General features: G+C 38.7%; 1 long non-coding RNA gene across 2 annotated transcripts; it reads right to left on the bottom strand.

Annotated features, from left to right (window-relative positions):
• On the bottom strand, positions 1 to 26092 carry LOC140844131 (uncharacterized). 2 transcript variants are annotated; one of them, XR_012122379.1, is made up of 4 exons: positions 25937 to 26090; positions 13823 to 20581; positions 864 to 944; positions 1 to 297 (listed from the first exon to the last, which is right to left on the bottom strand). It is a non-coding gene; the product is annotated as an uncharacterized lncRNA (long non-coding RNA). The 2 variants fall into 2 exon arrangements; XR_012122380.1 differs by lacking the exons at positions 1 to 297; positions 864 to 944 and having other exon boundaries at positions 15487 to 20581; positions 25937 to 26092.
• Between the last annotated feature and the right edge of the window lie 134 nt (positions 26093 to 26226).

Raw genomic sequence — 26226 nt, 5'->3', positions numbered from 1 at the left:
AGATAGTCTGTAGTCGTAAGATTTTTGAGCGCTACAACTTGCACTTCTCCTAATTCTTGGTTGAGTTCCAACAATACAGATCCAGTCAAATTTGTTGTTTTACTGTATGCACAGGCCAGCTTAGATATCTTCTTCTTCATTCCAATGGCAAGTCCAGGAACCGGTGGGATGAAGGCAGCTACAACTGCAGCATTGCCTGAATCTTTGTTGAGGTTTTTTTGATGATCATCTTCTGGTATGACTCTTCCAGAGAGTGCTGATGTTGGAAGTTCTTCATATCGTATCTTAGTTCATTTTCTGGGTAGACAAATTTGGCTTTGATCCTCTGTATAAACACAAACAGACCCTTTGCCCACACTTTGATATGCCCTTTATAACATCGTGTAGAACTCACTGGAGGTCACCACAAAGGAACTGCTCTTTTCTTTTTTTTAAGAGAAAGGAATATTATCAGAAAAATGTACCTCCATAGCCAATCATCTGACACCCTTTAAGTGATGAAAATTAAGGATTTTTAAAGCATGCATTAATAGTTGATTTACAGTTAATTTTATCCTATCAAGGAGTAATCCCACTTTTATTTCTTTCTTTTTTTTGTTATCTTTAATCTACAATTACATGAAGAATATTTTGTTTACTAGGCTCTCCCCTATACCAGGTCCCCCCTATAAACCCCTTTACAGTCACTGTCCATCAGCATAGCAAAATGTTGTAGAATCACTACTTGTCTTCTCTCTGTTGCACAGCCCTCCCCTTTCTCCCATCCCCCATGCATGCTAATCTTAATATCCCCCTTCTTCGTCCCCACCCCCCATTATCCCTGCCTACCCACCCATCCTCCCCAGTCCCTTTCCCTTTGGTACCTGTTAGTCCATTCTTGGGTTCTGTGATTCCGCTGCTGTTTTGTTCCTTCAGGAAAACTGAAGTACTTTTAATCAGATAAACTAAGAAGAAAGAAAACCATTAAATATTAGAAACTCAAATCTTTATGTCAGTTTGTCTGTGTATATGTTTTTACATGAAAAGTGTTGCTAACTGTAGTCATTATATCACGGTCTGTATGTTTGTGTGTCTAAGTGTGTAACAAAAAAATATTTTCTACCTCTGGAAGGTATTAATAAAATTGATTTAAAAACAAGCGCTTGTGTGGGAGCCAAGATGGTGACGTGAGTAGAGCAGCAGAAATCTCCTCCCTAAACCACATATATCTATGAAAATATAACAAAGAAAACTCTTCCTAGAATAGAGAACAGAGGACACAGGACAAAATCCAGACCACAGCCACAACTGCGAGAACCCAGCACCTCGCAAAGGGGTAAGATACAAGCCCCAGCCACATGGGGCACAAGTGCCCCTCCCCACAGCTCCCAGTGGGAGGAGAAGAGTCAGAGCAGGTAAGGAGAGGGAGCCCAGGACTGCTGAACACCCAGACCCAGCCATCAGGACCAGAGTGTAGACACAGTGCATGCATGGGGTCCTGGATACTAAGGAAACAGGGCAGCAAGAACAGTGGGCGGGTGCCTGAGGCCAGCACCAGAGAAAAAAATGCGAGCGGCCATTTTTTTTCTTTTTCTTTTTTTTGGCGAGTGCTTTTAGGAAGTCTTAAAGGGACAGGGACCCCAATACTAGGGAAACAGGGCAGCAAGACCAGTGAGCGGGTACCTGAGGCTGGCACAGGAGAACAAAGAAATATGAGCAGCCATTTTTTGTTGTTGTTGTTGTTGTCGTTTTGTTTTGGCGAGTGCTTTCTGGAAGTCTGAAAGGGGCAGGGAGGGACACTTAGCCCATAGGTAGGGAAGCTGGGGATCTCTGGACACTCTAAACCCCTGGGCAGCAGGGAGCACGGAGGCCCCTTACGGAGATAAATAGCCTCCTGGCCACTCCCCCTCCAATGGGTCTACACCATTTTGGAGCAGCAGCCAGAGCACCAGGTCATGCCCACAGCAACAGCGGAGATGAACGGCATAGCGGCCGGGCAGGAAGCAAAAGCCCTGCATGCGAGCAGCTGCCCAGCACAAGCCACTAGAGGTCACTGTTCTCCCAGGAGAGGAAGGCCACAAACCAACAAGAAGGGAAGTTCTTCCTGCCATCACTAGTCCCAGCTCTGCAAATTTTTCTATCAACATGAAAAGGCAAAATTACAGGAAAACCAAGATCACAGAGGCAACACCACAGAAGGAGACAGACCTAACCAGTCTTCCTGAAAAAGAATTCAAAATAAAATCATAAACATGCTGACCGAGATACAGAGAAAAATGCAAGAGCAATGGGATGAAGTCTGGAGGGAAATCACAGATGCCAGGAAGAAGATTACAGAAGTGAAACAAACTCTGGAAGGACTTATAAGCAGAATGGATAAGATACAAGAGGCCATTGAAGGAGTAGAAACCAGAGAACAGGAATGCATAGAAGCTGACACAGAGAGAGATAAAAGGATCTCCAGGAATGAAACAATATTAAGAGAACTGTGTGACCCATCCAAAAGGAACAATATCCATGTTATAGGGGTACCAGAAGAAGAAGAGAGAGAAAAAGGGATAGAAAGTGTCTTTGAAGAAATAATTCCTGAGAACTTCCCCAAACTGGGGGAGGAAATAATCGAACAGACCACAGAAATACACAGAACCCCCAACAAAAAGGATCCAAGGAGGACAACACCAAGACACATAATAATTAAAATGGCAAAGATCAAGGACAAGGAAAGAGTTTTAAAGGCAGCTAGACAGAAAAAGGTCACCTATAAATGAAAACCCATCAGGCTAACATCAGACTTCTCGACAGAAACCCTACTGTCCAGAAGAGAATGGCATGATATATTTAATACAATGAAACAGAAGGGCCTTGAACCAAGGATACTGTATCCAGCACGACTATCATTTAAATATGATGGTGGGATTAAACAATCCCCAGATAAGCAATAGCTGAGGGAATTTACTTCCCACAAACCACCTCTACAGGGCATCTTACAGGGACTGCTTTAGATGGGAGCACTCCTAAAAAGAGCACAGAACAAAACACACAACATATGAAGAAAGGAGGAGGAGCAATAAGAAGGGAGAGAAGAAAAGAATCTCCAGACAGTGTATATAACAGCTCAATAACTGAGCTAAGTTAGACAGTAAGATACTAAAGAGGCTAACCTTGAACCTTTGGTAACCACGAATTTAAAGCCTGCAATGGCAATAAGTACATATCTCTCAATAGTCACCCTAAATGTAAATGGACTTAATGCACCAATCAAAAGACACAGAGTAATAGAATGGATAAAAAAGCAAGATCCATCTATATGCTGCTTACAAGAAACCTCAAACCCAAAGACATGCATAGACTAAAAGCCAAGGGATGGAAAAACATATTTCAGGCAAACAACAGAGAGAACAAAGCAGGGGTTGCAGTACTAATTTCAGAAAAAATAGACTTCAAAACAAAGAAAGTCACAAGAGATAAAGAAAGACATTACATAATGATAAAGGGCTCAGTCCAACAAGAGGATATAACCATTCTAAATATATATGCACCCAAAACAGAAGCACCAGCATATGTGAAACAAATATTAACAGAACTAAAGGGGGAAATAGACTGCAATGCATTCAGTTTAGGAGACTTCCACACACCACTCACCCCAAAGGATAGATCCACCGGGCAGAAAATAAGTAAGGACATGGAGGCCCTGAACAACACAGTAGAACAGATGGACCTAATAGACATCTATAGAACTCTACATCCAAAAGCAACAGGATATACATTCTTCTCAAGTGCACATGGAACATTCTCCAGAATAGACCACATACTAGCTCACAAAAAGACCCTCAGTAAATTCCAAAATATTGAAATTCTACCAACCAATTTTTCAGACCACAGAGGTATATAACTAGAAATAAATTGTATGAAGAAAACAAAAAGGCTCACAAACACATGGAGGCTTAACAACATGCTTCTAAATAATCAATGGATCAATGAACAAATAAAAATAGAGATCAAGGAATATATAGAAACAAATGACAACAACAACACTAAGCCCCAAGTTCTGTGGGACACAGTTAAACCAGTCTTAAGAGGAAAGTATATAGTGATGCAGGCACACCTGAAGAAGGAAGAACAATCCCAAATGAATAGTCTAATATCACAATTATTGAAACTGAAAAAGAAGAACAAATGAGGCCTAAAGTCAGCAGAAGGAGGGACATAATAAAGATGAGAGAAGAAATAACAAAATTGAGAAGAATAAAACAATAGAAAAAATCAATGAAACCAAGAGCTGGTTCTTTGAGAAAATAAACAAAATAGATAAGCCTCTAGCCAAACTTATTAAGAGAAAAAGAGAATCAACACAAATCAACAGAATCAGAAATGAGAACTGAAAAATCACGACAGACTCCACAGAAATTCAGAAATAAAGAATTATTAAAGACTACTATGAAAACCTATATGCCAACAAGCTGGAGAACGTAGAAGAAATGGACAACTTCCTAGAAAAACACAACCTTCCAAGACTGACCAAGGAAGAAACACAGAAGTTAAACAAACCCATCACGAGTAAAGAAATTGAAACGGTAATCAAAAAACTACCCAAGAACAAAACACCGGGGCTGGACGGATTTACCTCGGAATTTTTTCAGACACACAGAGAAAACATAACACCCATTCTCCTTAAAGTTTTCCAAAAAATAGAAGAGGAGGGAATACTTCCAAACTCATTCTATGAAGCCAACATCACCCTAATACCAAAACCAGGCAAAGACCCCGACAAAAAAAATTACAGACCAATATCCCTGATGAATGTAGATGCAGAAATACTCAATAAAATATTAGCAAACAGAATTCAACAGTATATCAAAAGGATCATACACCATGACCAAGTGCGGTTCATCCCAGGGATGCAAGGATGGTACAACATTCGAAAATCCATCAACATCATCCACCACATCAACAAAGAGAAAGACAAAAACCACATGATCATCTCCATAGATGCTGAAAAAGCATTTGACAAAGTTCAACATCCATTCATGATAAAAACTCTCAGCAAAATGGGAATAGAGGGCAAGTACCTCAACATAATAAAGGCCAGATATAATAAACCCATAGCCAACATTACATTGAACAGCGAGAACCTGAAAGCTTTTCCTCTGAGATCGGGAACTAGACAGGGATACCCGCTCTCCCCACTGTTATTTAACATAGTACTGGAGGTCCTAGCCACGGCAATCAGACAAAACAAAGAAATACAAGGAATCCAGATTGGTAAAGAAGAAGTTAAACTGTCACTATTTGCAGATGTTATGATATTGTACATTAAAAAACCTAAAGACTCCACTCCAAAACTACTAGAACTGATATTGGAATACAGCAAAGTTGCAGGATACAAAATTAACACACAGAAATCTGTAGCTTTCCTATACACTAACAATGAACCAATAGAAAGAGAAATCAGGAAAACAATTACATTCACAACTGCATCAAAAAGAATAAAATACCTAGGAATAAACCTAACCAAATAAGTGAAAGACCTATACCTTGAAAACTACAAGTCACTCTTAAGAGAAATTAAAGGGGACACTAACAAATGGAAACTCATCCCATGGCTAGGAAGAATTAATATCATAAAAATGACCATCCTGCCCAAAGCAATATACAGATTTGATGCAATCCCTATCAAATTACCAGCAACATTCTTCAATGAACTGGAACAAATAATTCAAAAATTCATATGGAAACACCAAAGACCCTGAATAGCCAAAGCAATCCTGAGAAAGAACAATAAAGTAGGGGGGATCTCACTCCCCAACTTCAAGCTGTACTACAAAGCCATAGTAATCAAGACTATTTGGTACTGGTACAAGAACAGAGCCACAGACCAGTGGAACAGATTAGAGACTCCAGACATTAACCCAAACATATACGGTCAACTAATATTTGATAAAGGAGCCATGGACATACAATGGCGAAATAACAGTCTCTTCAACAGATGGTGCTGGCAAAACTGGACAGCTACATGTAGGAGAATGAAACTGGACCATTGTCTAACCCCATACACAAGTCAATTCAAAATGGATCAAAGACCTGAATGTAAGTCATGAAACCATAAAACTCTTAGAAAAAAGCATAGGCAAAAATCTCTTGGACATAAACATTAGTGACTTCTTCATGAACATATCTCCCTGGGCAAAGAAAACAACAGCAAAAATGAACAAGTGGGACTATATTAAGCTGAAAAGCTTCTGTACATCAAAAGACACCATCAATAGAACAAAAAGGAACCCTACAGTATGGGAGAATATATTTGTAAATGACAGATCTGATAAAGGCTTGACATCCAAAATATATAAAGAGCTCACATGCCTCAACAAACAAAAAAAAAATAATCCAATTAAAAAATGGCAGAAGAACTGTACAGACAGTTCTCCAAAAAAGAAGTACAGATGGCCAACAGACACATGAAAAGATGCTCCACATCGCTAATTATCAGAGAAATGCAAATTAAAACTACAATGAGATATCACCTCACACCAGTAAAGATGGCTGCCATCCAAAAGACAAACAACAACAAATGTTGGTGAGGCTGTGGAGAAAGAGGAACCCTCCTACACTGCTGGTGGGAATGCAAATTAGTTCAACCATTGTGGAAAGTGGTATGGAGGTTCATCAAAATGCTCAAAACAGACCTACCATTTGACCCAGGAATTCCACTCCTAGGAATTTACCCTAAGAACGCAGCAATCAAGTTTGAGAAAGACAGATGCACCCCTATGTTTATCGCAGCACTATTTACAATAGCCAAGAATTGGAAGCAACCTAAGTGTCCATCGGTAGATGAGTGGATAAAGAAGATGTGGTACATATACACAATGGAATGCTACTCAGCCATAAGAAGAGGGAAAATCCTACCATTTGCAGCAACATGGATGGAGCTGGAGGGTATTATGCTCAGTGAAATAAGTCAAGTGGAGAAAGAGAAATACCAAATGATTTCACTCATCTGTGGAGTATAAGAACAAAGGAAAAACTGAAGGAAGAAAACAGCAGCAGAATCACAGAACCCAAGAATGGACTAACAGGTACCAACGGGAAAGTGACTGGGGAGGAAGGGTGGGTAGGGAGAGATAAGGGGGGGAGAAAAAGGGGGGTATTAAGATTAGCATGCATAAAGGGGTGGGGTGGGAGAAAGAGGAGGGCTGTACAACACAGAGAAGACAAGTAGTGATTCTATAGCATTTTGTTATGCTGATGGACAGTGACTGTAAAGGGGTTTATAGGGGTGACCTGGTATAGGGGAGAGCCTAGTAAACATAATATTCTTCATGTAATTGTAGATTAAAGATAAAAAAAAAGAAAAGTTGGATTACACCCTGATAGGATAAAACTAACTGTAAATCAACAATTAATGCATGCTTTAAATATCCTTAATTTTGATTATTTAAAGGGTGTCAGATGATCAGCTATGGAAGTACATTTCTCTGATAATGTTCCTTTCCCTGAAAAAAAAAAGGAGTTCCTGTGTGGTGACTTCCAATAAGTTCTTCACAAGGGTATAAAGGGCATATCAAAGTGTGGTCAAAGGGTCTGTTTGTGTTTATACAGAGGATCAGAGCCTAATTTGGCTACCCAGAAAATGAACTAAGATACAATACGAAGAAGTTCCAACATCAACATAGTCTGGAAGAGTCATTCCATAAGATGATCATCAAAAAATGTCAACAAAGATCCTGGTGCTGTTGCAGTTGTAGCTGCATTCATCCCACTGGCTCCTGGAATTGCCATTGGAATGAAGAAGGAGATATCTAAGCTGGCCTGTGCATACAGTAAAACAACAAATTTGACTGGATCTGTACTGTTGGAACTCAACCAAGAATTAGGAGAAGTGCAAGTTGCAGCGCTCCAAAATCTTGAGACTACAGACTATCTACTGTTAAAAGAACATATGGGATGTGAACAGTTCCCAGGAATGTGTTGTTTTAAATTGTCTGATTTTTCTCAAACTCTTCAAATTCAGTTAGACAATATCCATCATATCATAGATAAGTTTTCACAAATGCTTAGGGTGCCTAACTGGTTTTCTTGGTTTCACTGGAGATGGCTGGTAATTGTAGATCTGCTTTGGTTATGTAACTGTTTTCCTATTACGTTAATGTGTGTGCGGAATTTAATTAGTAGTTTAAAAGCTATACATGCTTAAGTTACTCTACAAGAAGATATGTCAAAGAAATAACCAATCGTCCCATGTTTTCTTCTGTCTGCTACTTCTATAGATTTTCTTCTTCCTTCCTAATTACAACCCTTAAATAGAATTCGTGCCTCATATTGAATTTACCGAGTATCATAATTCTTCCAAGTGGTAAAGATACCTCAAGACAAATGGTGGGCATAAAACCCAGAGGTCAGAAATCTGCAAAGAAGTAAAAAGCTAACCTTCTCAAACAATATTGCTTCTCTCTCACTTACCAACCTTACATTTCCCTGTATGGCCCCGGAAGATGACTGGTTAGCCAGAGACGGGTAAGATTCCTCAGGGAGGAACAACCTAATACAGGCACAGTCGCAGGGGGGCCATCAGGTGAGAAATTAGGGATCAACAGAGGTGAGGCTTAAAACCTCACCCCCCCTGTTTTGAGAGAAATCCTCTGCATCCGTGGATGTTTTGTTGCCCTTGTCTAGCTTGGATTAATACTTAGCCTATAGGCACACACCTGATCATCTACATTTGTTTTCTTACAGCACTAAACTATGTTTTCTACCTTTATCTTGCATCTACTTACCACTTTAGCATTTTATTAAAAATAAAAATAATAATAATAATAAGGGAGAAATGTGGGGCCTACATACACATCAATGATAAAAATCAATCGAATAATCATAATTGACCAGATTGTTTATTGTTCATGATGCGTGATCAAAACCGAAAGTTTCTGTGATGACTGCCCTTGCACTGTTCACCATGTAAGAACTTATTCACTATTTAAGAATTTATTCACCATGTAAGAACTTGTTCATTATGCTTCAGAAGATTGGAGACTGTTGAGAATTAGGCTTGGGGTTGATTAATGATTGTGCATGAGTCCCCTATACAGAATTTTATTGTTGTTACAACCATTTGATCAATAAATATGAGAGATGCCCTCTCAAAAAATAAATAAATAAATAAATAAAAAATAAAAAGCACAATAGTATTTATAATCCAGCCAAAAGAACAAAATATTTAGGTATACATATAATAAAACATATATGGGATACATATGTGAAAATTATGACATGCTCATAACAGAAATAAAGGAAGACCTAAACAAATGTAGAGATACATCATGTTTATTATTAGGGAGATTCAACAGAATAAAGCTATCAATTTTCTCAAAAAAAAACAAAAACAAAAACAAGCGCTTGTGAAAATTGGACATTCTAAAACTTCCAGAAAATCTAATAAAAAATATTATGCATTAATGCTAATTTAAGCCTAACTGATATGGACATGTCCTTATAGTTATTAGCTGCCATAGTTTACTTAAAGTCATTTAAGTTGATGTTACCTGTTAAATATTTCAAGAAAACACTTAAAGAAAAGCTTGACTTTGTCTAATGTTTGGTAAAAGTTTTGTAAGTAATTTAGCATGGTTGCTAAAAATAAGTAAACAAGTGTAGCAAGTAAACTTTTTAATAATAATACTGTATTAATGTATAATAGTGTATGTATCTGCAAACAGCTTGAGAATTTTTGTGGTAACCAATATTCTTAATGTTTGCTAAGCTATATAGACATATTTTGTACTTAATGAGAAATTGTGCTATAAGGCACATTTACAAAAATGATAAAATATGTTCATAAATGTATCAATCTGAAGAATGCTATTGTAACAGTTTACAATGGTATATTTTTCAGTGTTCTTTGAAAGTTAATGTACCAAATAGTTTTAAGTTCTAAGGAAAACTACTTGATATAATAAGGAAAATATTTTAGTATGTTACAGATGTGTGTTTTAATAAGGGAAAGTATAAAGAATAGAAATTTATTTTGTTGTTCTAAAGTACAGCTGTTTGTTCAAAGAAAGAAAACACAATGTAAAAGTTGTAAAAGGTTTATAAAAGATTGATATAATCATGCTATGTGAAAAGATATAATCATGCTATGTGAAATTAAAGCATAGAAATCTTGATATCAAGTACATAGCTAGACTAAAATTTTTGTTTGTTAAAAGAACAAGAGTTTATTAGTCTACCTTTAATGTTGAAAGATTGCAAAGTTGTTTGTTTATTAAATGTTTCTTATGTTTAAAGTCTCAATCAATTGAGTATTTAAGAAAATGAGATCTTAATATTAAAAGGACTGTAAGCTAAGTGTTGTTAACTATGTAACCTTCTGCATTTGCTTTTAAACTTTCTTATTATTATTCTGGCTAAATAATAAGTGTTATTTAATAACTATAATTCTATTTAGGCAAGTGCCTTAAAAGCTTTTGACAGCTTCCCAGAACCAAAATTTAAAAAGGTATTTTTACCTTTCAATTAACTCTGATATTTTCCAGAGGGCCCCTGGAACATATCAGGAGAATTTCTTCTCATCAAAGAAAATATTTGACTAATTTGGCTTATTTACCTGATATACATTTACCTGGAAAGCACTGTCAAAAAGTATAATGCTAAACTTTATTACTGAATGTTTTATGTTACAGAAATGTCACTCTTCCCCCTAAGACGCTTACTCCTGATGCCCAATTAAATTTACCTGTTAGTACTACTATAATTACTGATTGTGTATGTATTGATTGTACTCATGTACCCTCTTACTGTAATTCTTCAGTCATTGTAAAATAGTCTTCTAGATATAGACTTCCAAATGGTTGGGTATTTTTGTGTAATAACAAAACATATCAAGCCCTTTATTCACCCTATCAAGGTGTTTGTGAGGTGGGACGCATTCTTCCTGCTCTAATAGACCACCTGAATATAAGCACAAGAGACTTCTCCGAGCTCTGCCATCTGATTGTCATGAAAACTTGAAACTTTGAGATCCTCCCGCTGTTGCAGTTGCAGCTGCGTTCCTCCTGCCAGTTCCTAGACTTGTCATTGGAATGCAGAAAGAGATATCTACTCTGGCCTGTGCATATAGCAAAACAACAAATTTGACTGCTTCTGTATTATCTGAACTCAACCAAGAACTAGAGAATTGCGAGCTGTGGTGCTTCAGAATCGCGGTGCTGTGGACTGTCTGCTGTTAAGAGCATGTAAGATGTGAACAATTTCCAAAAATGTGCTGTTTCAATTTGTCTGATTTTTCTCAAACTACCCAAAATCAATTAGATGATATCCCTCATATTGTCAATAAGTTTTTACAAATGCCTAAGCTATCTAACTAGTTTTTTAAATTTCATTAGAGATAACTAGTAATTGTAAGTCTGTCTTTGTTATGTATCTGTATTCCTATTCTGTTAATGTATGTAAGGAACTTAACTAGTAGTTTGTTAAAACCTATATATATATATTCAAATTATGTCTGTCTTTCAACATGTTCGATCTCAGCCATGTAATGCATATTTCCCACAAAACTAAGATACCATATAATCCACAAGGGAAAGCACTGTAAAACGTGCCCACGGCACCCTTAAAGCTCATTTGGAAAAAACAAAAGGGGGAGTTATATCCCCGGCCACCACAGAACTCTTTAAATATTATTTGCAACCAAAACTGCATCTGATATATTAAATCGGATAAAAGACGTGTTCAGGGACTCCCTGAATAGTCTCTGGCATGCTGCCGCACGTCTCTTAACCCTAAGCATTTTATAGCTTTTGTTGCTGTTACTAGGGCCTTGTGTCCTTTGCAGCATGTGGAAACTCATCCGGCAAGCCTTAAGAGACCTGCATCATTTGAAATTGCAGATGCCCCCCCCCCACTTGTAAATCATAAATTCTAAAGTCTTGCCTCATTTTCTGTTATCATTATGTGCAGCCATTGTGTGTATGTTTCTCATTGTGTTCTTGTTGCCTTGTTTCCTAAAAATGAGTTTAAAAGCATTTCTGCACCTTGGTGCAGAGCTACATATGCCTCAGCTGAAAAGTCACCCCCTGATGCCAGATATTGAGAAGGGAACAGGATAGTCAATGATGGGTAAGTGTCTTGGAGACCTGGCAACCTAAGTCAGGGCCCTCATGATGGAATGTGGGTACCAATGATGGGTACGTCCAGATGAGCCATCCAGGAACACCTAAGACAGGCACTGTCACCCTCTTATAAAATAAAAAAAGGGGGAGACGTGGGGAGCAGGGTATGCCCCTTCCCCCACTTGTTGATGTGGCAGGAATGGAGAACAAAGAACATCCTGTTCACGCATTCCAGGAGCAACTGAAGGAGCCCTGCTGTGCCTACCTTTGCCCGGCAGCCGCTGACATCAATACTGTGCTTGACTGTTTATTGGATAAGCCTATTTTCTGAAATCGTGTATGTGTTTGCTGTATAAATACCCTGGTACCCAATAAAGCTTTGCTGGTGATGTGCAGGAGCATCAGTCCTCCCAGTTCTTTCTGTTTTCTTTGCCCCCCTTCCGCACTTCAGGACCTGCTCGACTTGGCGTGGCTGGACCGCGTCACCAAAGAATGGCCAAAGTGGAAATGACTTACTGTCCCTCAGAAGAATGGTTAAACAAACGGTAGATAGTTCTACAATAGACTTCCATGCTTGAAAACCATGCAGAAATGAAAATGAACTAGCTATGCATATTTATATGGATCAACCTCAAAACATTGTAAGTATAAAAAATCTAAGAGGTTTGGAATAGTGGCATACCATTACACACACGCACACTTGCACACATGTGCACAAAATAATACTGTATTGATTCTCAATGTGAACATCTGTAATAGAAGTATAAAAATATGAACAGGAATAATAACTTCAAATAGTGGTTAACTCTGGGGACAAAAGGGAAAGAGATGGGGTAGAGCTGGAGCTTTAGCTGAAACCAAAAAAAAAGATCTGAAGCACATCCAGTAAAAGATAATTATCTTTTAATTCGTGGAGTTGTACATGGAAACTGGGTACATCACTTTCTATTCGTTATAGTTAAAATGTGTGATGATGCAGCTGCTAAATAGAGGGACAAGGAACCTTTCCTGGTCTTGACTATTAAAGAGAGCATTGACTCATCCTTATACCTTTTCTGCTAACAGATAAGTTTATAGATGCAGTATATAGTACATATTTAGAAACAGTTGTTTTCTCCTTTTTTTCTTCCAGTTTGAACCATCTTAATATTTAAAGACAAAAAGTGAGCACTGACTTTTTTTTTCTATGATTTTCATTTTTTAAAACACAGTCTTAACAGTCAAAATGCATAGAGGAAATGAGCTCGTCTCTGACACCCTCAGTCCCATCCTGTGGCTGACCCTGCTGTGCGCCCTCCCACCTCCTCTCCAACACACAGGAACCCACAGTGGCTGCTTTATATTGCAGCTCTAATGCATACGCTCTGATTCATAAAGTGCCCATTACCCTACTTAAGATCTTCACTCTAAAATAACAACCAAACAGTTGTTACTGGTCAGAGATCTTCCCTCCTAGTGGCATCAGTTTCCATCCTACAACGGGAGAGTGAGGGGGAATCTGATTAGGAGCAGCTTAGTGAAGGGCTGGGGGTGACCAGAGCTGGAGTAAGACTACCTTGAAGCTCTCTGGAAGATTGAAGGGAGGACAGTGGGGAGGGCAGATAGGGTTGGGACTCTGAGACGGAGGGAGAGCTCTCACCAGGTTTAGATAGATCAATGCATCAAATGTAAAATAAAAATGAAAGTAATAAAAAAATCAGTGATTCAAACACTAGTGAATTTCAAGTTTTACCCACCAAGTCAGCTCAACTAGAGCAGCAGCACTCTAGATTGGTCCAGAGAAGGTAGATCCCTTGGCATTCTTCCCAAGGGCTGTGTGTTGAGCCCCACAAGCATCTGCTGTTGCTGGAGCTACAGTATCACCAGCTTTTCAGTCTCCAAGACAACAGGAAGAGCCAGGGCCATCCAGGAGAGGTATCCGCACCCAAGGCTGTCCTGGAAAACCTGCACGTATTGAACTTTTATCACATTGATTTATCAGTTTACCATTTGGGTCCTTATTTCATTGGGCATTTTGATTGCTTGCATTTTTCTTCTGCAGCGACAAATATGATTCCTTACAAATCATTGTAACATTCTTCTCTTTTAGATTATTTCCTGGAAGTATAGTCTCCCAAGGTGGGATTACTAATCAATGAATATGAAGTTTTATAGCACTTGGTGCCAGCAACATGTATTTCTTAATTTCCTCAGTTCAATTTAATTCAACAAAAGCTTACTGAGGGCTTACTGAGTATGAGGCATTATGCTATGTACAGATGTAGGGTATCCAGATGTGGTCTTTACCTTCAAGGCACTTATAGTCCAGTTAAGACAGTTAAGATAATTTCATAACATATGAGTATGAGGAAAGATGTATACCCTGGATGCTGTGGGAGTACAGAGGAACAGAGTGGACTGTTACTGGATGAAGTGGAAATGGGTTGGAAATGGGAGCAAAAGTTTTCTTGGAAGAGATGAAACTTAATGAGAATCTTGAAGGCTCAGAGGGAGTTAGCCAGGCATGAACAAAGGAATAGAAACTATAAATACAGCCTGAAGTGACTGAGGATTTATGAATATTCTTGTATTCCTGTGAGGTCAAGCTCGTGTATGTGTGGGTGTACAGGTGTTGAGAAGAGGAATCAGAGATGAAAGACAAAAGTAATTCAGAGCAATCGAGGGAGTATGGTGATCCAAGGAGACGTTCCAGGTACTGTAAACTAGGAAGTCAAATAAGAAGACTAAAAGTGTCAACTGGTATTGCAACTTAGTGGAGGAGCCTAGAAGCAGAGAATCCAGTGGAGTCAATGCCGCTGGAAACCAAACTGAATATGGTGGAAGGGTGAGAGGGAAGTTTGGACGTAAGAGATGGCTTTTGGTGGCTGAAAAAGGCCTTGTGATGCGGTTTTTTACCACTTCAGTTTGTTTTGACATTCTGTTTCTCCATACCTTAAAACAATTAAAGTGTAACTTACTGGTTTCCAAGTCTCCTCCTAAAGCGGTTTGCTTATTCCCTTGTCATTGAGTTTTAGCATCTAATCTCAAGTGGTAGATTCTGTGCAAATACGGTTGCAATAATTCCTCCCATCCTTCTGTGCAGGTTCCATGCAAGGGAACTTTGCCATTCTATCCACTAAGAGGTGGAATCTGTTTGCCTTTCCCTGAATCTGGGCTGGCCTTGTGATTTGCTTTGTCTGGTAGAATAAGACAGAAGTGACATTGCGTGACTGTGAGCCTAGGCCTTGAAAGGCCTTACAGCTTCTACTTAAGACTTCTCGGAACAGTAATAAGACCAGCAAGACTGGCAGAGCTGCCCAGTTAAGCCCAGCCCAAATTGCTGCCCCACAGAATTATGAGCAAATAAATGGCTATTAGTTTAGCTGCTGTTTTTTGTGATTTGCTATAAGGCAACAAGCAATTTTTGTTTAATTTTTTTATTTTGGTATTATTAATCTACAATTACATGAGGAATATTATTTACTAGACTCTCCCCAACACCAAGATCCCCCCACATACCCCATTGCAGTCACTGTCCATCAGTAAAGATGCGGTAGAATCACTGTCCTCTGTGCTGTACAGCCTTCTGTGTACACACCCCAGACATTATACATGCTAAACGTAATGCCCTTCTCCCCACCCGCCTTCTCCCTCCCTTCCCATCCATCCTCCCTGGTCCCTTTTCCTTTGGTAACTGTTAGTCCATTCTTGGGTTCTATGAGTCTGCTGCTCTTTTGCTCCTTCAGTTTTTTCTTAGTTCTTATACTCCACACATGAGTGAAATTCAATAATTGTCTTTCTCCACCTGGCTTATTTCACTGAGCATAATACCCTCCAGCTCCATCCATATTTTTGCAAATGGTAGGATTTGGTTTCTTATGGCTGAATAACATTCCACTGTGTATATGTAGCACATCTTTATCCATTCATCTACTGATGGACACTTAGGTTGCTTCCAATTCTTGGCTATTGTAAATTGAGCTGTGATAAACATAGGGGTACACATGTCTTTTTCAAATGGGGATACTGCATTCTTAGGATAAATTCCTAGGAATGGAATTTTGAGGTACCTTGATATTGCTTTCCACAATGGTTGACCTAATTTACATTCCCACCAGCAGTGTAGGAGGGTTTGCCTTTCCCTACATACTTGTCAACATTTTTTGCTTTCTTTTCGATGCTGGCCATCCTGACTGGTGTGAGGTCATATCTCATAGTGGTTTTAATTTACATTTCACTAGTATCTTTTCATGTGTCTGTTGGCCTACTGAATTTCATCTTTGGAGAACTGTCTGTTCATTTCATCTGACCATTTTTTGACTGGATTATTTGCTTTTTGTTTATTGAGGTGCATGAGTTGTTTATATATTTTGGATGTTAACGCTTTATTGGATCTGTGATTTATGAATATATTCTCCCATACTATACGATGCCTTTTTTTTTTCTATTGCTGGTGTTCTTTGCTTCACAGATTTTCAGTTTGATGTCTTCCTAGTTGTTCATTTTTGCTTTTTTTTCCCTTGCGTAGGAAGATATGTGCATGAAGAATTCGCTCATGTTCATGTCCAAGAGATTTTTGCCTGTTTTTTCCTAAGTCTTTGATGGTTTGATGACTTACATTCAGGTCTTTGATCCATTTTGAATTTAGTGTAAGGGATTAGACAATGATCCAGTTTCATTCTCTTACATGTAGCTGTACAGTTTTGCTGACACCAGCTGTTGAAAAGGCTGTCATTTGCCCATTGTATGTCCATGGCTCCTTTATCATATATTTATTGACCGTATATGTTTGGGTTAATATCTGGACTCTATTCTTTTCCATTCGTCCGTGGGTCCATTCTTGTGCCAGCACCAAATTGTCTTGATAAATTTGGCTCTGTAGTATAGCTTGAAGTTGGGAAGTGAGATGCCCCGTTTTATTCTTCCTTCACAGGATTGCTTTGGCTATTCGGGGTCTTTTGTGGTTCCATGTGAATTTTTAAATTATTTGTTTCAGTTTGTTGAACAATGTTGTTGGTATTTTGATAGGCATTACATTGAATTTGCATATTGGTCTAGGCAGGATGGCCATTTTGACAATATTAATTCTACCTGGTGAAGAGAATGGAATGAGTATCCATTTGTTAGTGTCCTCTTTAATTTCTCCTGAGTGCCTTGTAGTTTTCACGGTATAGGTCTTTCACTTCCTTGGTTAGGTCTTTTCCTAGGTATTCTTTTTGAGGTAATTGTGAATGCAATTGTTTTCCTGATTTCCCTTTCTGTTAGTTCATCATTAGTGTATAGGAAAGGAACAGATGTCTGTGTATTGATTTTGTATCCTGCAACTTTGCTGAATTTGGGTATTTGTTCTAGTAGATTTGGCATGGAGTCTTTAGGGTTATGTACAAATCATGTTATCTGCAAATAGTGAGTTTGACTTCTTCTTTACCAATCTGGATGCGTTGTATTTCATTTTGCCTGATTGCTGTGGCTAGGACCTCCAATACTATGTTGAATAACAGTGGGGAGATTGGGCATTCCTGTCTTATTCCCAATATTGGAGGAAAAGCTTTCAGCTTCTCACTGTAAAGTATAATGTTGGCTGTGAGTTTCTCATATATGGGCTTTATTATGTTGTACTTGCCTTCTATACCGATTTTTTTTTAGAGTTTTTATCATGAATGGAGGTTTAATTTTGTTCAAATGCTTTCTCAGCATCTATGGAAATGATCGTGTGGTTTTCTCCTTTTTATTGATGTGGATGATGTTGATGGATTTTCGAATGTTGTACCATCCTTGAATCGCTGAGATGAGTCCCACTTGATTGTGCTGTATGATTCCTTTGATGTATTTTTGAAGTCGGTTTGCTGATATTTTGTTGAGTATTTTTGCATCTATGTTCAACAGGGATATTGGTCTGTAATTTTCTTTTTCGGTGGGGTCTTTGCCTGGTTTTGGTATTAGGGTGATGTTGGTTTCATAAAACGAGTTTGTGAGTTTTCCCTCCTCTTGTATTTTTTGGAAAACTTTACGGAGTATGGGTATTATGTCTTCTCTATATGTCTGACAAAATTCAGAGGTGGATCAATCTGGCCCGGGGGTTTTATTCTTGGGTAGTGTTTTGATTACCGAGTCAATTTTGTTGCTGGTAATTGGTCTGTTTAGATTTTGTTTCTTCCTTGGCCAGTCCTGGAAGCTTGTATTTTTTAAGGAAGTTGTCCACTTTTTCTAGGTTTTCCAGCTTGTTAGCATATACATTTTTGTAGTATTCTCTAATAAATCTTTGTATTTTTGTGGAGTCCGTCATGATTTTTCCTTTCTCATTTGTGATTCTGTTGACTTGAGTAGATTCTCTTTTTCTCTTAATAAGTATGGCTAGGGGATTATCTATTTTGTTTATTCTCTCAAAGAACCAGCTCTTGGTTTCATTGACTTTTTTGTAACTTTTTATTTTTCTCTGATCTTTATTATGTCAACCTTCTGCTGACTTTGGGCCTCATTTGTTCTTTTTCCAGTTTCAATAATTGTGACTTTAGCCTATTCATTTGGTATTGTCCTTCCTTCTTTAAATAGGCCTGGATTACTATATACTTTCCTCTTAGAACTGCCTTCGCCACGTCCCACAGAAGTTGGGGCTTTGTGCTGTTGCTGTCATTTGTGTCCATATATTGCTTGATCTCTATTTTAATTTTGTCATTGATCCATTGATTATTTAGGAGCATGTTGTTGGGCCTCTATGTGTTTCTGTGTCTTTTTGTTTTCTTTGTAATATTTATTTCTAGTTTTCTACCTTTGAGGTGTGAGATGTTGGTTGGTAGAATTTCAATCTTTTGGAATTAACTTAGGCTCTTTTTCTGCCCTAGTATGTGGTCTATTCCAGAAAATGTTCCATGTGCACATGAGAAGAATGTTAATCCTACTGTTATTGGGTGTAGAGTTCTGTAGATGTCTGTTCGGTCCATCTGTTCTAGTGTGTTGTTCAGTGCCTGTGTCCTTACTTATTTTCTGTCTGCTGGATCTGTCCCTTCGAGTGAGTGGTGTGTTGAAGTCTCCTAGAATGAATGTATTGCATTCTATTTCTTCCTTTAATTCAGTCAGTATTTCTTTCACATATGTTGCGGCTCCTATATTGGGTGCATATATATTTATAATGATTATATCGTCTTGTTGTACTGACCCCTTTCTCATTATGTAATGTCCTTCTTTGTCTTGTTACTTTCTTTGTTTTGAAGTCTATTTTCTCTGACATAAGTACTGCAACACGTCCTTTTTTCTCCCTATTGTTTCAATGAAGTATCATTCTCCATCCCTTGGTTTTTAGTCTGTGCTTGTCACTGGGTTTGAAGTGAGTTTCTTGTAAGCGGCATATAGATGGGCCTTGCTTTTTTATCCATTTCATTACTCTATGTCATTTGATTGGTGAATTTAGTCTATTCACATTTAGGGTGATTATTCAGATACGTACATATTGCCTTTGCCAACTTTAGATTCGTGATTACCAAAGGTTCAACGGTAGCTTCTTTACTATCTGTCTATCTTAACTCGCTTATTGAGCTTTTATAAACACAGCCTGATGATTCTTTATTTTTCCACCTTCTTAATCCTCCTCCATTCTTTATATGTTAGGTGTTTTATTCTGTACTCTGTTGTGTTTTCTTTGACTGCTTTTGTGAATAGTTGATTTTATTTTTTGCCTTTGGTTACATATTTGGTGGGTCTGCTTTCTGTGGTGTGATTTTATTTTCTCTGGTTATATCTATTTGGCCTTAGGAGTGCTTCCATCTAGAGCAGTCCCTTTAAAATACCCTGTAGAGGTGGCTTGTGGGAGGCAAATTCCCTCAACTTTTGCTTGTCTGGGAATTGTTTAATCCCTCCTTCATATTTAAATGATAACCGTGCTGGATACAGTATTCTTGGTTCAAGGCCCTTCTGTTTCATTGCATTAAATATATCATGCCATTCTCTTCTGGCCTGTAAGGTTTCCTCTGAGAAGTCTGATGATAGCCTGATGGGTTTTCCTTTGTACGTGACCTTTTTTCTCTCTCTGGCTGCCTTTAAGATTCTGTCCTTGTCTTTGATCTTTGCCATTTTAATTATTATATGTCTTGGTGTTGTCCTCCTGGGGTCCCATGTGTTGGGAGATCTGTGGGCTTCCATTGTCTGAGAGACTATTTCCTTTCCCAGTGTGGGGAAGTTTTCAGCAATTATTTCTCCAAAGACACTTTCTATCCCTTTTTCTCTCTCTTCTCCTTCTGGTACCCCTATAATGCGAATATTGTTGCGTCTGAATTGGTCACACAGTTCTCTTAATTTTCTTTCATTCCTGGAGATCCTTTTATCTCTCTGTGCCTCAGCTTCTCTGTCTTCCTGCTGTCTTATTTCTGTTCCATTAATGATCTCTTTCACCTCTTTCAGAGTGCTTTTAAGTCCTGCCAGAGATTCTTTTATTTCTCTAAATTCCCTTATAACTTCATCTGTTATCTCTTGCATACTTCTCTGCAGGTCCATGAGCATGGTTATGACTGTTATTTCGAATTCTGAAAAGGCATAAGTTTTAAATTAGTATCACAGGCAAGAAAGAACTAGTAGTGAAATAGTGAGAGAAAGACAAATACTGCCTGATTATATGTGGAATGCAAAAAATAAACAAAACCAAACAGAACCCAGACTCATAGAGAACAGGCTGGTGATTGCCAGAGGGGAGCGGAGAGGGAGGTATGAAATGTGTGATGCAGATTAAAGTACAAACTTCTAGTTATAAAATAAGTAAGTCACAGGGAAGTAATGTACAGCATGGAGAATATGGTCAATAATACTGTATTAACTTAGTATGGTGAGAGATGATGACAAGACTTATTGTAGTGAGCATTTTCCAGTGTATTCAAATGTCAAACCACCATGCTATATACCTGAAACTAATATAACATACACTATGTCAATTACATCTCAAAAAAAAACAAAAAACAAAACTAATATCCAGTGGTTCCTTCATGTAGCTCCCCTAATTACACCAGCTTTCCCCAAGTATTATTTTAATCCTTAATTACTTGTATTAAAACATTTTTATTTCTAATTTTCATTGCCGTATACTGCATTGGGGTTACTATATGGGCTAAATGGTCTTGGAATCCACAAACGTAATTTAGGAATGTGGAATGCCTGCCTAATTTAAGAGTGCTAGTGTTAGAAAAAAAAAAAGTTAAACTCCCTACCAATATCAGTGGCTAAACCTTTTCCACCAGCTTGTGAACACCTGCTCTCTCTGTGCTTTCTGTCTCATTCTGTAAATCTCCTACCTTTCTTTATCTGGACCATATTTTGAGGGATGTCAAACAAGCCTACGACTTTGCCTTAGCATGCAATCATTATCAAGGACAATGGACAAGAAATCAAACCACGTTGGTTATTTTATATCACAGTAGTATTTCAAATACAATTTAAAACATCAACTCAATTAAAAAGACTTTCTGTGTGATTTATAAACAAACCCTAGAACCACATCCAGTTCCAAGTTAAGGATGGTCTGTGCTTGACCAAGAAGCAAGAACTCTTCTGGACCGGGGAATTATTCCATACCACCAAAGCAGGACCCAAGAGAATATCCAACATACCCAGCCGGACTGTGACTCTCATGGCAGTACTGAAAAGTGGCAAGACTGTATTGGCCATGGGAATCAGTTGGGGAGGCTCAAATACACCCACAGATCCCTGAGTGACAGACAACCTGGGACAGCAGGATCAGAATCAAAGTGGCTGGGCCTCAGAATCTGTACTTTTTAAAAAAGTAACTGAAGTGGACAGCAATCAAATGGGCATGTGAGAACATTAATCTGGAGAACCCACTGATGGTGGAGTGGAGAAGAGGCCCATCGGTAGTAGTTAATGCTCACTCTTCCTCCATCTTTCTCTCTGTCAAGCAGTTCTTAAAGGGGAAAAGCAAGCACAGAAAACAGCAGATTTATACTGGTTTGAAAGGCAAAGCGACCTATTATTAAAAAAAGAAAACCATGTAGATGGCAGCAGAAACAAAGTGGGTGATCTCGAGTCCTGACTGCATTTTTCATTAAGCAATCCAAGTCAAGCTGTCTTAGCGCAAAGACAAAGGACCTAAGAGTCAAAAGACTTGGGCTGAAACATCAAAATTATCATTTACTACTTGTATGACCATGTACGAGTCTCTTAGTGCATTTTAGCATTGTCATGAAGACTGAAATAAAAGTGATGTCATGATTGTAAAGGTAGCTGTTAACTCAAGTGGCTACACACAAGTAAGTTAAGATAGGAGCCAGCTATCTCCTCAATCCCCAGTGCCTCTACTTCACCAATGATATGTTTCCCTTCCTCCCTTTTCCATCATTGGAAATCTGTATCATCTACACTTATCACTCTTCCTTCTTTATATTTGTGTCATGACTCCAACCTTTCCTCAAAGCCTGATCTTGAGATCTACAATGGCCTTTCCCTTTCCTGCCCAAATTTTGATTTCTATTATTTACTGTTTTGTCCTCTAATCGCTGGATCTGTATCAGGTATTTCCTGCAACTGTAATCTCTTCCAACATCATCTCACAGTCATTCCTTCAACAACAAAAATTTATTGTGACCTACGGTATGTCATGTACAGTTCTAGGTTTGAACTTGGAATGAACAAAGACAAAAAAAGTTTATATTCTATGCTGACAGGGGGATAGAACATCTGGGAAGAATTAGTTCCTATTCAGCAGAGATAATGAAGAAGTAAAAAGAGGCCTGGACAAAAAAGCAGTTTGCCTGTAATGTAGAAATGCCAGGGGAGGGGAGCCAGGGAATAGGCAATTCTTGCTAGCAGGGTAAAGCAGATTAGAGTAGGAATGGGCTGACTGGGAATAGTGTGGGAGGGATGGAGCAGGAACACAAAAACCAAGAAACAAAATATGTAAATTGGTCTGTTAGAAGATAAGGTCTTAAGCAAAAGAGAAAATGGAACCGGTGAGGGAGCTTAGGAAGGGGTTACAATTTTAAAGACCAAATATTTGAGACAACAGGTGGGTGCTCATTAGCTTAGTTAAAATTATTTTAAACTCTACCCCACTAAACGACCTTTGCCGCACCCACATCTACACAAACCTTCTTCTAAATAATAGAGAAACAGAAACGACACGAAAGTTAGTAAATGTGCAAACATATCTGGAAAAGAATCCTAAACTAGTCAACAAAACCAAGTTGGAGTACAAGGAAGCTCTGCTGTTGGCATCTAGCCTTAGGATGCTTTACCTAATCAGAAGAGCTTACATTAGAGCACCGGGTGAACTGTAGCCTACATCTACTGTGCTAGCAATAAGGAGAGAAACCTTTGTCCTACTTTTTAATCATTTTAATAATGTAACTCAATAAGACACCTAATAACTTAAGACCACAGCAGTGGAGAGGGGTGGATTATGCTGATATAAATTTCAAATATGAACATGTAACTTCCAACTTTGGTTGTAACAATCAACAACTTTTCCCAATATTCAATTCTGGGAGAAGGGACAGGATTAAGGGATTTGAGAGTCAAATTTAAATGTACAGCCTGCATGGGGAATACAGTCAATGGTTCTGTAACACCTTTGTATGTTGACAGACAGTAACTGCATTAGGAGTGGTGATGCTTAGTAATATGGGTAACTGCTGAACCACTGTGTTCTATATTTGAAAGCAATGTCGGATTGTGTATTAACTATGTTTCAATTAAAAAATTTTTTTAATCTACTTGAGCTACTAAGGCATGTAGCTCAAGGGTAGGAATGGAGAACAAGATATTTTCATTGAGGTAGGTGATTTTCATGTGACAGTCATATTCAGAACTATAGTACTCAGAGACAGAATGGGTTACAACTTCAAGAATTAGAAACTAGTTTCAAGAGAATTTAATCATCCACTGGTAAATGTCATAATCTCATTAAATGCTTGGCAATGCCTTGGCACAGATTTTCAGGGTGAAGGACTATTCAGTTGAGTCTAAATGGCAATTCAGGTGTGCACGTATTTTACATTGACTTTCCAGACTTTCTCTGAAAATTTACAAATTGTTATTAAAATGGGCCATAACTATACTAAGGCATATTTTTTTACTGGTGAAAACACAATGCAAAACATATATATATATATTTTTATGTGTGTGTAAATATTTCTATACAAAAATATAGAAAAACTAAGCTTCTCACTTTTTATTATACATCTGAAATGCAAAAATTACTTCCAGAATACTCAGTCTTGCTTCTTTAGGGCAGGGAAGACTTAACAATGGCTGACTGACTTCATGAAAAAACTGCTGTACACCTAAAATAACTCCTTTAAACCTCACAAGAAGGTGTTATTCCCCATCTCACAAAGGAAAAAACATACATAGAAATTAATTGCCCAAGGTCAACAGAGAGTAAAAGGCACAGCCAGATTGAAACCTAGAAGGCATAGTCCAACTTTAGTGCTTTTAATTGCTCTGTCATGCTATTTTTAATGTCAAAGAAAACCCAAAGTCTCAGTGACTTACTTTACTGGTGAGGAAAATAAAGCCCTGTGAGAATTAGAATAAAATATTTGTTCAAAGTCACATAGCTAGTTAGTGACTAGAAACCACAGGGCATGATTACCAGCTCAGTGTCACACCAACTGCTAAAACATAGAAGTACCTTAAAACAAATGAAGGGGCAAGTGTAAAAATACACATTTGACCTTTTTTAAAGTATTAAACCATAAATGTGGAAAACAGGAAAACAAAACAAAACCATACGGTTAACGTGACCAAATGCTAACTAACAGTAGTTATGTGAGTAGGAAGAGAATGGGTGGTTCTTTTTTCTTAATCCCTTGCCCCAATGTGTAAAACACTTCAATATTTTTGTAATATTATTATTGGTACACACACACAGCTTTCTTGTGGAGACTAAATACCCCGGTTGAAATAAGAAAACAGATAAACATTCATTCATACAAAATTAATCCCTTACAGGAAAGGGAGACTCCAGCTAACAGCGTACCATCCTAGCGGTTCAGGAGAAAGGCATATTACAAATTAAATTTCTAATTAAGTAACCGGTTTAAGTAAAACGTGCAATAAAAAGTCCCATTTACCTTGCAGATTTGAGACAGGCGGAAAATGCTTGATTTTCCACAAGCACCCACTTTAACCCTTAACTGCCAGCCTGAAGCTAGCTAATGCAAGCTAACTGCGCATCGTCAGAAATAATCTTAGAAGTAGTTCTTAACATTATGCAAAATTTTGTCCTTAACATAAAGGTTTTTGCATCTAAAAAATATTTATCAAGTTGCAGAACCTTCCCTTGAAATTTAATATACTATGCGTTCACAATGGGATTATTGGAAATGCAAAAGTTAAGGTTCCTACTGAATCGTGTTAACGTGCAGAAAAATGGTTTCGAGGGAAAAGAGCTAAGAGCGCCGAAATTCGCAAGGTTCGTTAATGCCATCTAAGTTTTTAAGCTGGCTTTTGTTGCAGGCAAGGTGCTGTGGAGGGATGTATGTGACAGACTGGACCTGTCCCAGTCCTCCTGGAACTCCTGATCTGGTAGTGATAAGTCCAAGGCTATCAAGAAAGTAAATAAAACAGGCGTGAACACAGAAGTGCGACAGGGAGACCTGCGCCAAGTGCCAGATCAAGTGGACAGTACCCAGATACGTTAGGGATCACAGAGCCTGAAATCGCTGCAGGACTCGGGGTCGTGAAAGAGAAAGTGTCCGTCCCAGCGCTAGGACAGAGAAGCCCGGATCCCAGGACAGCATCACTCCCGCCTCCCGCATTCCAGGCCGCGTCCCGGGGCAGGGACGGGAGGCGGCAGCGAAGGGGCTCCGGGGCCGCCCCACTTTCCGCAAGAAATCCACCCGGGCTGCGCGTTGCCATTCGCAGGGCCTCACCTGAAGAGCTCAGCGCCCTGGACTCACTGAAGCGGCTGAGGCCAACTGCCCGGAAAGCCACCATCTTGAGATGAAAGGGACGAACGAAGAAAGAGCTTCCTGTGGGGGCAGCGGGCAAAGGACTTTTCCTCCAGCAGCCTAGCTCCAGCTAGGCGCCCGGTGTACTGCCTGACTAAAACTCCGATTCCGAGTTGCCATCGGCCCCCTAACTCGGCCCTACGTTGCGGCCAATACGGTTGAAAGGACTTTCTCCTCTGGGAGGAAGTAGACTCACGGAGGAGAGGGAAACA

This window comes from Manis javanica, chromosome 1 (assembly GCF_040802235.1).
Source record: "Manis javanica isolate MJ-LG chromosome 1, MJ_LKY, whole genome shotgun sequence".
NCBI classification, from domain to species: domain Eukaryota; kingdom Metazoa; phylum Chordata; class Mammalia; order Pholidota; family Manidae; genus Manis; species Manis javanica.
This window is presented reverse-complemented; position numbering and strand designations above follow the sequence as displayed.